Consider the following 13,974-nt stretch of genomic DNA (forward strand, 5'->3'; position numbering starts at 1 on the left):
GATCCAGGACATTATTTTCATTATTCTGCTGGTTTAGCCATTGGATTTCCCTGTCCCTGTTGGCCCTGCAAGCTGTGGTGCTGTGCAGCTGCATGAGGTAGGTGTGAAGCAGCTGAAATCTGGTCTTCAGCTTTCTCTTTCCTCCAAATTCCTGAAACATAATGAATTTCTCTTGCTTTTTAAGCAGTGTGATGAAATCAGTGGCATTGCAGGCATTGTATTTGGTCCAGCTGGGGGATGAGGCTGAGGTGAGTGTGGAGCACTGATGCATCATTTGCTGATTCAGGGTGGATGCTTTGTGCCACAAGGGTGCAATTCCCAAATGAGTGGATCCCAGACCTTGCTCCCCCACAAGCAATTATACAGCTCTTATCAATTTTATGCTTTGTTGGGTATTTTTAAACCAGCCCAAAGGAACTGAGTACGTATGGAAAATAATTGCTAACAGCACCGTTCATAACTCTTCCTCTGCTCCCAGTTGATGCCTCCACACTTGATGTTACCCATTATGCAGAGATCAATGTGTCAAAATGAGGTAGATTTACAGTGAAGATAATTCTGCTTCTGAGTTTGAAAAAAAAAGTGTGTGATATTTTCACTGAGTTAATCAAAGGAATTCAAAGCGGGTTTAAATCTTTCAATTTTCCATGGCTCATGGAGGAGATGAAAAGGGTTTGACCTCTAGTAAACCAGCTGAATTCACATCGTGGCTCTGTAGATAAATAAAATGTCCACCCAGACAGAATATTGATTACTTGGGTGCCATTTGCTGAATCCCAAATAGGACCATCAAACGCAGTGGCAAGGAAGTATCATAAAATACATCAGGGCATCCAAAGTGTGGGGCTTAATGCAAAAGGACAAATCAAATAAGTGTTATTAAACTAACAGGGCTGAGGAGTGGCAAGATGCATTGTTCCAGTGCATTATTGATGGCAGTGGCAGCCACCACTCACACTGGCACTTGCTTTGGGGGCAGCTTGGTGAAGGGACTGAGGTTGTCATGGCAAATTTGGCCTCCAAACGCTCTCATCATGCACCTGGCACTGAGACAGCAGGTTTGGCCAGGTGATTTACCAGAGAAAGAATTACCCATCTGTACCATTTGCAGCTGCGTTTTTTTGAAGTGTTGGTTGTGTGTCAGAGCTCACAGACTGCTGAGGTGACTCCTGGGGCTTCTGGGACACTGGAAGTGTCATTGTTTGGGACAGTGGCCACTCTCACACAACGGTGGGATCAACACACAGGGAGTACCCATCATCTCTGCAGACATCTGGAATGAAAGAGCTGGGCTTTTTCACCTCATAAGAGACCATAGCCCTGGATGGATATACCCTCCTGATTTAAACAAAAAACCCCACAAAAACCCAAACCAAACAAAAAAAAAATGCAAAACCCAGAAAATCCAAACAAACCCACAAACCAAAACCAAACCAACCAATCAAAAAAAAAAAAAAAAAAAAAAAGGCAGCAAATCTGAGGGGTTTGAGTAGTATCTGATTTGTGAGCAGAGACCTTGTGGCTCTGACCCTGTGAGGGATTATCACAAGTGGGCAGAGGGCACAGAATCACCTGTCAGGGGGATCTCTTCCATGCTGAGCATGGTGGTGTGGGAAGCAAGAGAAGAGGATTATGGAAAATGTGGCATGAAAGATACATTTCTCTTTGCCTTCCTTATGGAAGTGAGCCCTGGTCCTTCTGGGACCTTCAGGACTCAGTCCTTCTGGGTATTACATAGGTTTTATTATCAGAAAAAATTGAACAAGTAGCAGGGTACAAAGACACAAAATTACAGATATTCTCACATGAAAGAAATTACATAAGTAACTTGTGATCTTTTATATTTGTGCAAGAAGTCACCACAGAATGCATATCCTGTTTCACCTTCTTTCTACAGAAAATACAAAAACTGCAATTAATTCCAAGTGTAGCAGCACTACTGGAAGTAATGATCACACAAACCTCAGACTAACAATCTGGTTAGTAATATTTCTAAGTTGAGATAATTTTGGACTTGTCATCTTTGGCCAAAGTTCCAAGCTAGGCATATTTTCTTTTGTATTAAATATTTCATGTGTCATGAGGCAAAAATGAAAATAAACCTGGACTTATTTCATAAAGCTGTCTTCAGATAGAGGCTTTAAAGACTGTTTGTTTGGCTTTTCTTGCATGACAGTGGACTTCAGATTGAAAGAATATGTGCTGCAGGAGGCCAGAGTGATCCTTTCAGCAGATGTGGGTATCTCCAGTAATTTTTGTAGCAGGGTATAAACCTGGGGATCTGAGCAGAGAAATGGGGTGGATCTGGGTCTGATGGGGGCATGGACACTTTCACCCTGCTATGGAAATGTTGAAGGGAGTGGATTCAGAAAGAGAGCCCTAAAAAAGGCAATTTATGCCTTTTAGGGCTTAACCAAAGCCAGTCTCCCAGTGATCTGCTGAATTACTGCACCAGCTGAGGTCAGTAGCTCTGCTCCTTCTGAAGAGCTTTTGTGTTGCTGGGTTTTGGTGTAAATGAGGGGAATGGACTTGCACCAACCTCTTGGACCCAAGGAAGCAGAAAAACAGGGCAAGGATGAGCTGGACTGAGAATCTACCAGCCAAAGAGGAACCTGCAGCCATTATGGTTTGTGCTAGTATTTGGCCACAGGGGAAGGATTATGAAAATATCTGTGTTAAAAAACCCCAACAGTTGAAGACCAGGGTTTTTGAGAAAAAAAACCAAAAACCCAAAAGAATTCTGATCAATTCAGTATCTAAGTATCTTAGAAGTCAGACTGTAGGTTCTGTGTCTAATGGGCATAGAACTTGCACCAGCTCCTTGGTGTCAATGAGGGGGAGAATCACCAAAAGCCAAGAGGGGTTTTTATGCTTTGGCATGGGCTGTGCTGCTGCTGTGGGAGACTTCAGCAGGACCTGGCAGGGTTTGCACACACCCCTTGCTCTGTGTTTGAGCACACATCTGGGGAGGTTTCCTGCGTTTTAACTGGCACAGGTTTGGAATTTGGGACAGTGGAATAGGCTCCAGTGCTGACTGAGCTGGTGATGGATTGCCAAAATCCCGCCTCTGCCTGGGGCTGACTTTATGTGGTTTTGTACCTGTGAGGTGAGAGATAAAGTGGATTTTCCTGGGGTTACAAGCACAATATCTAATCTCCATTCCCTGGATTATGATTTGTGTGACTTCAGGTTAATAATTAACACTGCAGGTTAATGGAAATAAATGTGTCAGCTGCACTGATTGCTGGGGCCCTTTGTTTTCTTATGGCTGCACACATTTTGGAAATGGAGGAATTCCCAGAAGTGGCTTTGCTGATTTGTTTGTACATGGAGCCATTTTGTCCATCTCATCCCCAAATCTTCCCTTGTCCACTTTAAAGCCCTGGTGGTGCTGCTCTCCTTTAACTGCTTCTTTTTATCTTTTGGATAATTAAACAGAGCTTCTATAAGGTCATTAAGGTTTAGCCTGATGCCTGGTTGGAGAAACTTGATTTTTAAGATACCAAACTAATTCTCCTGCCTAAAAAGACAAAAGTCATATTCATCCCAGAGATGGGAGACACAAAAGCAGGATTCTGGGTCGCTTCCCCCTTCTCTGAGCTCTGTGTCCATTGTAACAGGGGGATAATTTTTTATTATTAATGATTACTTATTTTCCTCTTATTTTCTCATGGTCCTGGCTGGGCACAGACTACCAAGGAAGTAAAATCCTGGTGACATCTAGTGGCCGCTGGGGCCTCTCTGAGGCATTAGAGGTGAGAGTGCCTCTGCTTTGGGCATTTCAGCAGGCTGTGCACAGAACTGAACACGGAAATTAACTTTTCAAGACCTACAGACTCCCACAACCTGAATTTAGAGACCTCCCCATCTTGCTCAAGGACAATATTTCTGGGATTGCTTTGATTTGTGCAGCAGTCCAAGCAGTCCTGTCCCACCTTCCTGGTCATACCCAGCACCTGTGATGCTTTGGAGACACCAGAAGTGGGTGATGTCACCAAAGTGGCCTTTTGTACCATAAATCCAGCTTTCCTTTAGAACAGTCCCCGGTGTCCCACTGCCTGGCTGTGTGCTCCAATGTATCACAGGAAGATTGCTTTGCAGATGCCTGGTGAGAGAAATTTGGGCCAATTAGAGAAATACTTTGAAAAGCCAATTTGCAAGGAACATAACGTGGCGCTACGCGTTAATTAGCAAATCCAAAAGGAAACACCGAGTGAAGCTGGAAGGTTTTGGGTGGGTGGGAGAACACAGGCTGCTTCCACGCCAAGTAAAGCTGCTACTTAGACAAGGAGCATGGATGTGATTTGAGCTTGGACACGTAGTTTGGGCAGCCTGCAAGAACAGCCTACTGCCAGAGTGCATCAGCACTTGTGGGTGAGTGTGGCTGAGGAGAGGTTTGAAAGGAAGCACTGCAGAAAGGAAGCAGCACCTGTGTGCTGGAGGGCTGTGGCAGCTCTTTCCCCCAGGGCAGCCTCGAGGAAGGGTAACCCTCATTGAGGCTGAGCACAGATGCCAGCTTGGTCTTTTCCCATTGCTCTGCGCCTGGAATGGGGAAACGGGCTTTGATTTCGTGATGAATGAGTGAAATTGTATTTGGGTTGTGCTCGAGCAAATCTGCAGTAATTTCAGAGTGCCTGAGCCAGGGACAAGGCTGGCACGTGTGGCAGGGCTGTGTTTCTGCTGGTGTGCTCTCCCAGGCAGCCACAGCCTGGCATGAGCTGGGCATCCCTCACCCAGCCAGCACTCCTCAGATCCAAACACAGAACCAGCACACGCACACAGACTCAGTTTCGATGAAATTAAAAATACCAGAGGTGTATGGCCAGGCAGTTCATCCCTTCCCAAGCACCACCTGCCCCTGCAGTCCCACATCTCCCCTGGTCATCCAGCTGGCCTGGCTGGGGGTGCTGGGGCAGCTGGGCAGGAGCTTGCACGTGTCCTGCACTCATGGCTTGTTGGGGAAGTTTGAAAGAGAGAAATTATAAGGGACACTGAGGCTGATGATGGTGCAGTTGATAGGTTTCATCATGGCCAGTCAACACAGCACATGTCCAGCTAGGAATGGGGGTGGCCATCATGTATAATTCATCAGGCAATGAGAGCTGCAATTATGATGTGTTTGCACAGCAATATGCCTGTAATTACTGGATATATTTACACCCATTACAGCTCAGTACAGACAGAAATGAACCCCTTCCCCTTTTGTGCTGCAGTGCTTCCCACCACAGCACGAATCCTCAGAGTAGTCAGGGCTCAGACCACCAGCACCCTTCCAGGAGGAAAAAGCAAGCAGACTTAACAGGAACCCAGGTTAAAAATGATGATTGGGTACCATTCAGGCAGCAGGTAAGCTACGTGGGAATACAGGAACTTGTCTCCTCTGCTGCTGCCCAGGGGAGAGCTGAACCCAGTGCAGGGCACTGCAGTAAGTCAGATCTGTCAGTAGACCTCTTACTTCACTCAAGGCCATCTGCATAAAGTGCCAGTCAGAGTGAACTATGGAGGCAAGGTCTGACCATGAATAAACGTTTTGAGACTGGGGATTCACTTCTGTTTATAAACACCTAATGCTATTTTTGCATTCAAGTCCAGTTCTCAAAATGGAGTTGGGAGCAAGGTTCCCTGGAAGCCTTAACCTCGGGGCTTGTCTGCAGGAGGAACTCTACCTGCATTTCTCCTGTAGTCAAAATGTAAGTGAATTAAAATAAATCCAATTATGACCACGTTTTCTCTGATGGAGCACATCCACACAGGCTCACCATCTGTTTTAACTAATCTCTGCTATGAATTCATAGCCCTGTGTTGTTCAAGTTAGTCTTCTGGGGTATTTTTGGGTAAACAAAGATTAAATCTGTTCAAAAATATGATTTACAGCAATGTTTATGTAAGGCTGTTCTACATAACTTCAGTCTTGTTTTGAACTGTTTTCCATGCAATATTAATCTGTTTTCCAACTGATTAAATGAAATGTGTGCTAACTCTTAATATGCAATCCCTCACTTTGGACTGACAGTGGTTTATGCTGGCTTGTGTTGAAAGGGTTTCTGATTGAGTTGAATTATGCTTAAGTAAGTCAATGACCTGGAGAGACATTCTATGTTTAGGGAGCTGCCTGTATTAAAATGGAGCTTAAAGTTGTCACGCCTGTAATTGGACTGTTTCAGTGCATTTTATGTATGCACAATCAGGTTCCAGGTAATCTGTGGTCCTTCAAGACGAGTAAGAAAGTGTATGTAATTCCTTAAGAGGAGCCTGTTGTGCACATGAAAGCAGATTTAAGATGTTATTTTCATTACTTACTTGCTTTAGACATTTGTTTTCTTTCTCCATCCTTACATTTTTTACCATGTATCTTCAGGAAAGACCTTCCAGTGCTGTTCCTGGCAGAGGGACACCATGAGAGCTGGCATGATTTCATGTGCCCACCACAGACATCAACCCTCAGACCCTGAGTGTGACAAGAGTTGTGTGCAAAGCCCAGGTGCTGCATCCAACATCCCCCAAACCCACTCCTCCTGCCCCAGGTAAACCACCAGTGACTCTAAATCCGCTTTTTCCCAGGGCTAATGAGTCTCCAATTAACAATTTCTTCTGTCTGTTGGGCACTAATCTAACAGAGATGTGGTTGTAATGTAAATAACAAGACTCCAAGTCATGTTGGTAAGTGAGATCTGTTTATGGGTACTATAATTTCATTCAAGGACTCTTGCATAAAATGCCAGTCAGAATTAATTAAGCAGCAAAATCCTAATGTTTGCCTAAATTCAGCGGCAAAACTTTTAATAGTCTCTTTACCTTTGAATTTGTCTGTTGTTGTTAATCATCAGAATGTGGTTGTGTGCTGTTGGGTGAAGGACAGTTTGTAAAGAGGGGACTGTGTTACTTCAACTAATTAACACAATCCGGAGGAAATTTAAGACTTTTAAGGCTGTGGCTGGAGCAGAAGACAAAAGGTGTTTGACATCATCACCAGCAAATCTCCTCTGGTGCCTCCAGAGAAAGATAAAATGCTGGTCCAGAAGCATTGTTGCTCATTTAGGCTTTCTTTAATGAGTCCTGAAAGGCTCATCAGAACGGAGGTGGTGTTGGTACCAGGTGTGCCAGAGCAGCCAAGGTGCTGGGGTTACTGGAGGTGGGCAGGCCGTGTAATTTGGGTGAAAGTAGCAACCCAGAAAGTGCCTTTATTTGTGGCATTTCCCCCTGCCCAGGCAGCCCACCCTGGCAGCACCCAGGAGCCTTTAAAATCCTGTTGTCACCCTGGCAGAAGGTGACAAAGCCAACCAGTGGATGAGTTCAAAGGGCAGGAAGTTGTTTCAGGAATCTCAGCTGGTTTGTACCCAGCACACATCCCCCCAGCAGCTCTCACACCACCCTGACTCCCTGTAACTTCACAGAAAATTCACTTTCCTGGCTCTGGAGCTCTCCTGGAGGTGTCCAGGCCCTGCCCCTCTGTCCCATGCTCTGCAGGGACATGGACACCCCCGTGGCCCTTGGTCCTTTCTCCCTGCTCACCAAAAGATGCCAGCAAAGAGCTTTGGTTCCTCGGGCTCAGCTGCCAGTGCTGCACACCCGGGAGCTGATTTTCCTTGAAAGGTCTGATTTTGGCATATTCCCCAGTGGGACTGGAGTGCAGAGTGAAGCCTTATTCTGCTGAGCTGGATAATGTCATCAGATGGAGAAAAATGATTTTTAAGCAGGCATTTTCACTAATTTTAATGGTGGATTTTTTTCCAATTAAAAAAAAAAAAAGACTAAAATCCCATGTGTGCCCGTGCAGTAGTGTGGTCTATAATATTTAAATTGCCATATCCCAAGGGTTGAGTACAATGGAGAAATCAGCAATTCAGGAAATAGGGAGTGTGGATTTGCATTGGCCTTGAAGAAATGTATTCTGTAACATCTTTTAAGATAAGGGAAAGAGGCAAGATCTTCTATAGAGTTTTCTGAGTTCTAAAAGCTATGGTTTTAACTGAAGTTACAGTAGGAATGGGATGATAGGATGGGAAGAAAGGAAATGGGAGTGCTTAGATGATGGTGAGGGAACCTGGGCTCTGTGTTTGAGAGAGAAGTGAGGTGATTATTAAGGAAAACCAACAAAATTTTAAGGGCATTTGGTCATTAAATCTACAGGGAAATCTGCAGAAGAGCCTTACAAATGTCCCAGCCCCAGAGCTCTGCAGGGATCCAACAACTCACACAAAATTAACAGGAATTTCAGGTATTGAACAGAAAGTGTGAGTGCAGCCACACGACACGTGCACACACACACACGTGTGTGAGTGTTTGGCCCCAAAGCTGCCTGGTTTTCCAACATGAGAGCCAACAAAAACCTCAAAAACTTGCCCCAAAAACTCAGCCAAAGCTGATTCTCCCCTCTCAGCCCAGGAAACCCTCTGTCAGGACAGCAGCTGGGTAATTTTCTGATCACTAAAAAATTCTCCAGACGGATTTTAAAGCAAGCTCTCTAGAGCCCAGGGTTCACAAAAGTTCAGTAGGGCTGGACTGGAGACAGAATAAAATTACAGTGACATCTAGTGATCACTAATGTTTCACAAAGGTGTTAGCAGTGGAAACAATTCGCATTAATTTTAAAAAAAATCAGCATTTTAAGAACTTAGCACAAAAAAATCAGAAGCCAGGGAAAGAGGTGGGCTAGAAGTGAGGGTAGATGATGTGAATTAAAGTGCTGCAGGGCTGACAGAGAGCACAGTGCTGCAGCTGTGGAAGGGCTGGGGGATGATTTCTGCAGGGATCTTTCCTGGGTCTGCATTTCTCCCTGTTTCAGCAGAGTTTGCTGATGGTACTAAATTGCAGCACATTCATATAAAAGAAACTTGACGTTTTGCAGGCTGGGAATAGAACTAATAAAATGATGTGCAGCTTTGAAAGTGTGAGCTAGTCCCCAGGGAGGGGAAAGCAAAATGAACCCTGTTCTGTGGCTGGAATTTGTAGTGTGGCAGCAGCTCAGTGCCAGACAGACACAGGGAAAAGGCAAATAAAGAGGGAATGCCAGCTGGGCAGCAGAGTTACAGTTCAGGTTTGCATCTTGAACCAGAGAGGGATTTGGGTTTGTGCTTGGCAGCAGAAGGAGCTAACTGGTTTTGTGGTGTTGATTGAGTGCTCTCCACTCCGGGTTACTGATTGACTGACAGCAGTTTAAACAAAAAGGGCTTTTATTTTGGTTGTATCAGCCAGGCAATCTGGCCACAGCCATGCCCACTTGGCCAGGCTGGATTCCAGTTCTGCTGACCTGCCCAAGCACCCTGCTGGGGCTGAGCCCCATTAATGGAGCATTAATGAGCAAAGGATTAAGAGAAACTCTTTCTCCAAGGAGGATGGGGCAGGACATTGCCTGTTTATGTTTTCATGGTGCAGAGTGATGAAAGCCCAGTCAGACAGGTTAGCTGGAGTTACAGTAGGCATGGAGAACTGATGCAGTGGGTGAATTGATTTTGCAGCTTTAACCCAGGAATCTTTGTGGCCACATAAATATGCAGGCAAATTTTCATATGATGAAACATTCAGGAGCTGCTTCGACAAAAGTTGAGAAGGAAGCTCTCAGCCAATTTCCAAGCCCTTCCCTTGAGTCCCCAGCAGCCAGGCAGGTTTAGTCTCTCAATTATTAGCTGAAAGCAGAATATACATTCTCACTGTCTGATTCTGGATGCCTCTGGAGTATATCCCTCAGATAGATGCATAAGGGGAGAGACAGATTCAGGCACATCAGATGCTGTGGCTGCCTCTGACTGTTGTGAGCAATAGCCACAGAATGGGAGTTTATTAAAAATGGTAGCACAAATTAACTACTGGGCTTCTATGTTAGGTATGAGATTTTCTAGGAGGAAGAAATGTGTAGTGGGACTTCAGGTGCTGAATTTCAGTAAAGATTTTGATACAATTCTGTCTGGAAAGTCATTAGCTATGCTGACATAGACACGAATTGGAGGAATAATTGCAAATTGGGTAAGCACCTGGCAAAAGACAGATGATTTGGTGAGGTTGCTTAGTGCTTTCATGAGGATGTAGGGGAAGAGTTTCTCTTGCTGAAGGATTTACAGACCTGCTCACCCCATCTTCCCTGCAGAGCTGGGAAGCACATGGTGCCACTGATGGAAGCTGGAAAATGAGGAAAAAGGACATTGCAGCTGCTTTGCTGGCCTGGCTGGCTGCTGAGTCTTTGAAATTTCCCAAAGGGTTTGCACAGCTTGGATATTTCAGCAGAAAGCTATCTTGGGTTGGAGGCACTTTATTCCATCACCACCCTGGGTTCAGGGTCTCAGCCTCCAGCCCCAGGGACAAAAATGGATTTGTCAACACCGTGTTTGAGTGTGTTTGTGTGGCCCAGGGGGTGGCAGGGGCTGCACTGCAACACAAGGTGCAGCGCCTGGCACTGGGCAGGTCCCAGCACAACTGCTGGGAAAGCAATTAAAAATAGCATTAGTGTGAATTGACAAATCTAGTGCTTGGTTTGGTCTCAGGGGGATGTGGCTGAACCACAGGCTTTTCTCCATGACAGCTCTATTTATTTTAAATAGGGGAGCAGAAGAGATGTGCCTCCAGATGCTTAAAAAGCTGGTGGTTACTTTTCAAGGACAATTTGACCAGAATTTCACAGCACAGCTCCTTTTAAATAAGGGTTTGGAAGGCAGATGACAATCTTCCATCATGACAGAATCCTCAGCATCTGCCTGTGAGGAGACACTGCTCTGGGTGTAGCATCAATTTGCAGTGGTGTGATGAGGAAAAGCAAATGCAAGGAAATTAGTTGTCTTTTACCTTATGGGATGAAAATGCCTAGGGATGATGTCAAATTAATTAGGTTCATCATCTCACAGCAAAGGCCATTCAGCAGCTTGTATGATCAAGGATCAAATTACTCCTTGCTAGAAAAAGTAGTATTATTATGGGTAATGTGTGGGTCATCACAGCAGGTGTGGAGCTTTTTTTTGGGAAAGGGATGATTCTTGGCATAGCTGGATTCCTGGATGCTGGATTTCTGACTAGATTCAGCAACCTGAATTTTTTTTTTAAAGATTCACTCAGCTTCCAGGGCAGAAGTGGATGTGATTTTAGATCCCAGCAGCTATGAAAATTTACATGGAATTTCTTTCTCCACTCTGCACTCCAGAATATGACTACCTGCACTGACCACATCTGAAATCTGCTTCCCAGCTTTCAGCCCCTCCCACTTGGAAGTCACACCAGTGTGTCCCCCCGAGCACATTGGAAGGCAGAAAGTTAATAAAATCCCACTAAAGGTAAGTCTGGGAGAGTATTTTTAATCCAGAGCATCTCTCCTTTCTTTTCCCTACTTGTACACCAAATTCAGCAGTGGAGTGATGGGAATACTTTGTCATCACAAACATATATTATTTCTGTGATGTGTGTTAGTACACTGTAATGAAAATATGTTTTCCAAAGGCACAGTTGCTTTTTTCCCCTTTGCTGTCACTATAACACTCTTCACCAAGATAAAAGGTTTCCTTCCCAGCTACCTCAAAAAACAAAAAAAATAAAGTCTGAGTAATGGGAATGACAGAACTCGTGTAATTGTTCCTGCTTTGCATGCTTCCAGGCTGATTGCCTGAACTATGGCTGATCCCAGGAGGGTTTTTGCACTGAAACAGCAGTTTGGTTTTGGAGGACCTTTTTTGAGGAGCAGACACAAAGCCAGGTGAGTGGAAGCATTGCCACATGGCTGTGGTGGAATGAGGACAATTTAACCCTGCTGAGGATGAGGCTTGGTAGTTTCATGCCTTATAAATGGTCACTGCTGCTGCATTTGGGCGTATTTATGCGCAAAATTAAGTTGTTTTTTTTTTTTCTTTAGAGGTTAATCTATATACATCCTTCTATATCTATCTATCTATCTATCTATCTATCTATCTATCTATCTATCTATCTATCTCACCAAAGGAATTTCAGAGGCTGAGCAAACTCTTATCTCCCCCTTGTTTTCACACACATGTAACTCTCCTTTGGTCATTTCACCTTTTCATTATTTGAGAATATTTTTCTCTTAAAAATATCGAACCAGTACTTTTTGGATGGTGTGCACAGGTTGGAATACCCAGCCATTCCTGGGCCTGGCAGTGACAGACACTGTTGACTTGCAAACTGTCTTTGTCAGGCAGCTTGTACCAAAATGTTTGCAATTATGTGTGCCCAGGTAACAGGCTATTTTATGTATTTGCTTAGCAGGAATTTTTGCAGATGATCAGCTAATTCATTGGAGCATGATGTCTTATGTTGGCTTTTGGACTAGACCAAAACACAACATTTATATTTTCATATTAGGCCTTTCTGTCCCTGCACAGGAGAATGCATGGCCCTGAAATCACCCAGCAGCTACCATTGATGAATGATGGACAATAATGGTGGACTCTGCTTTCCAATCTCCAGGACATTCTCCTCAGCATGCTCAGAATTTGACAACACTGCTGGCATCTCTGGGAGAGGCAGCCCATGAGATGGACACAGGAGCAGCATGTTAGGGGTGTGATTATTGCTTGTGAAATGGAAGAAAATTCTCCATCTTCCTAATTGGCAGATGTATGGGCACATTTCTCATCAAAGCAGTTATTAAAATGTTCTATTTTCCCTTCAAAACCTGTGAGATAAAGCCATTAATGTAGAAATACCAGTTGTTCCCCGTGTAATGGAATTTAACTGAATGATGACCATTTACATGTAAGAGAGTCATGCTGAAACCCTCAGAACTGGAAGGATCTGCAGACTGTGGTCTCTTCAGTCTGCATTAACACCCTCAGAGTTGGTTTGTGTGAAAAAAACTCATCTTGGCAGGGTAAAATAAGCAGAGGAGATAACTTTTTGACACCCACCAGCCCCTAGAAAATTGCATCAGATAGAGGAAACACTAAAAGCAAGTTTTGTTCTCTTCTTCACTGAGAAAAGCCAAGAAATGTCCAGCACAGCTGCTCCCTTCTGTAGTCCCACAGGGAAAAGTTTCTGCTGGAGCTGCAGGCTCATCCTTTGGCCGGTGGGATGGACAATGCCCACATGGTGGATGTTGAGGATACAAATCCAGAAAGACAGCTTTGATAGCTGGAATCTCATAAAGAAGAACATGAATGTGCAGCATGAGGCAGTTCTGCCATTATGAATAGGTTTATAGGTGTGAATATTATTACCAGCCTTGGGTTAGGGCAGCCTGCATCTGTTAAATTCCCTTTGGAAATGAAAGGCAAGAGCCAGACACTTGGCTCAGGGTGTGCAATGTTTCCTCTCCCAGGAACTCAGAGCTTAGTAGGATCTGATCTTGTGTAGTTTAAGACATTAGACTAATTTCATTTAAAAAACACCATAATTGTTCTATTATTTTAAGAGTCTGTCTTTATATATTCATAGTTTGTATATTAAGCATCCTTGTAATAATATAATAAATATTATATAACATACAACATAATATATGATATAATATAATATAGATAATAGTATACTTTCATTTCTTATATAGTGTGCCAGAGAGCTGAATATAGAAGGGAGCAGACACTTGACTTTTACCTCAAATAGGGCACCCAATGCTTTTATTTCCCCAAGCAAATATTGCAGCATTGAACGCTCCATTAAAGCAGGGAGGGAGGGATATTTGATGAGGCCTCTCAAGAGAGTTTGGATGAGAGAAGGATTTCAGTATTAAATTTAATGCTGTCAGCAGTTTAAATTTATATAAAACTGAGTGCAATTAAATTGAGGATCTTCTGGAAAAACCTCAGCCAGCTCCAGCTCCTGCCAGGGTTGGGAAACGGCATTTCAGTGTCCAGGTGGACAGCAGTGTCCTTTCCAAGGACATTCCTGTGATCCTGTTCCCCATCCCAGCTGGCCCAAGCTGGGCTCTGCCCTTTGTGGCTCTCAGGGGCAGGTGAGGGCACGTTGTGGCCATTGCCCACAGCTGTGATTGCAGTTTATTGCTCCACCTGGAATTAGCCCTGCTGATCTGGCATGGCACTGAGC

Source organism: Onychostruthus taczanowskii, unplaced genomic scaffold (genome assembly GCF_017590055.1).
Source record: "Onychostruthus taczanowskii isolate IOZ18803 unplaced genomic scaffold, ASM1759005v1 scaffold18, whole genome shotgun sequence".
Classification (NCBI taxonomy): Eukaryota; Metazoa; Chordata; class Aves; order Passeriformes; family Passeridae; genus Onychostruthus; species Onychostruthus taczanowskii.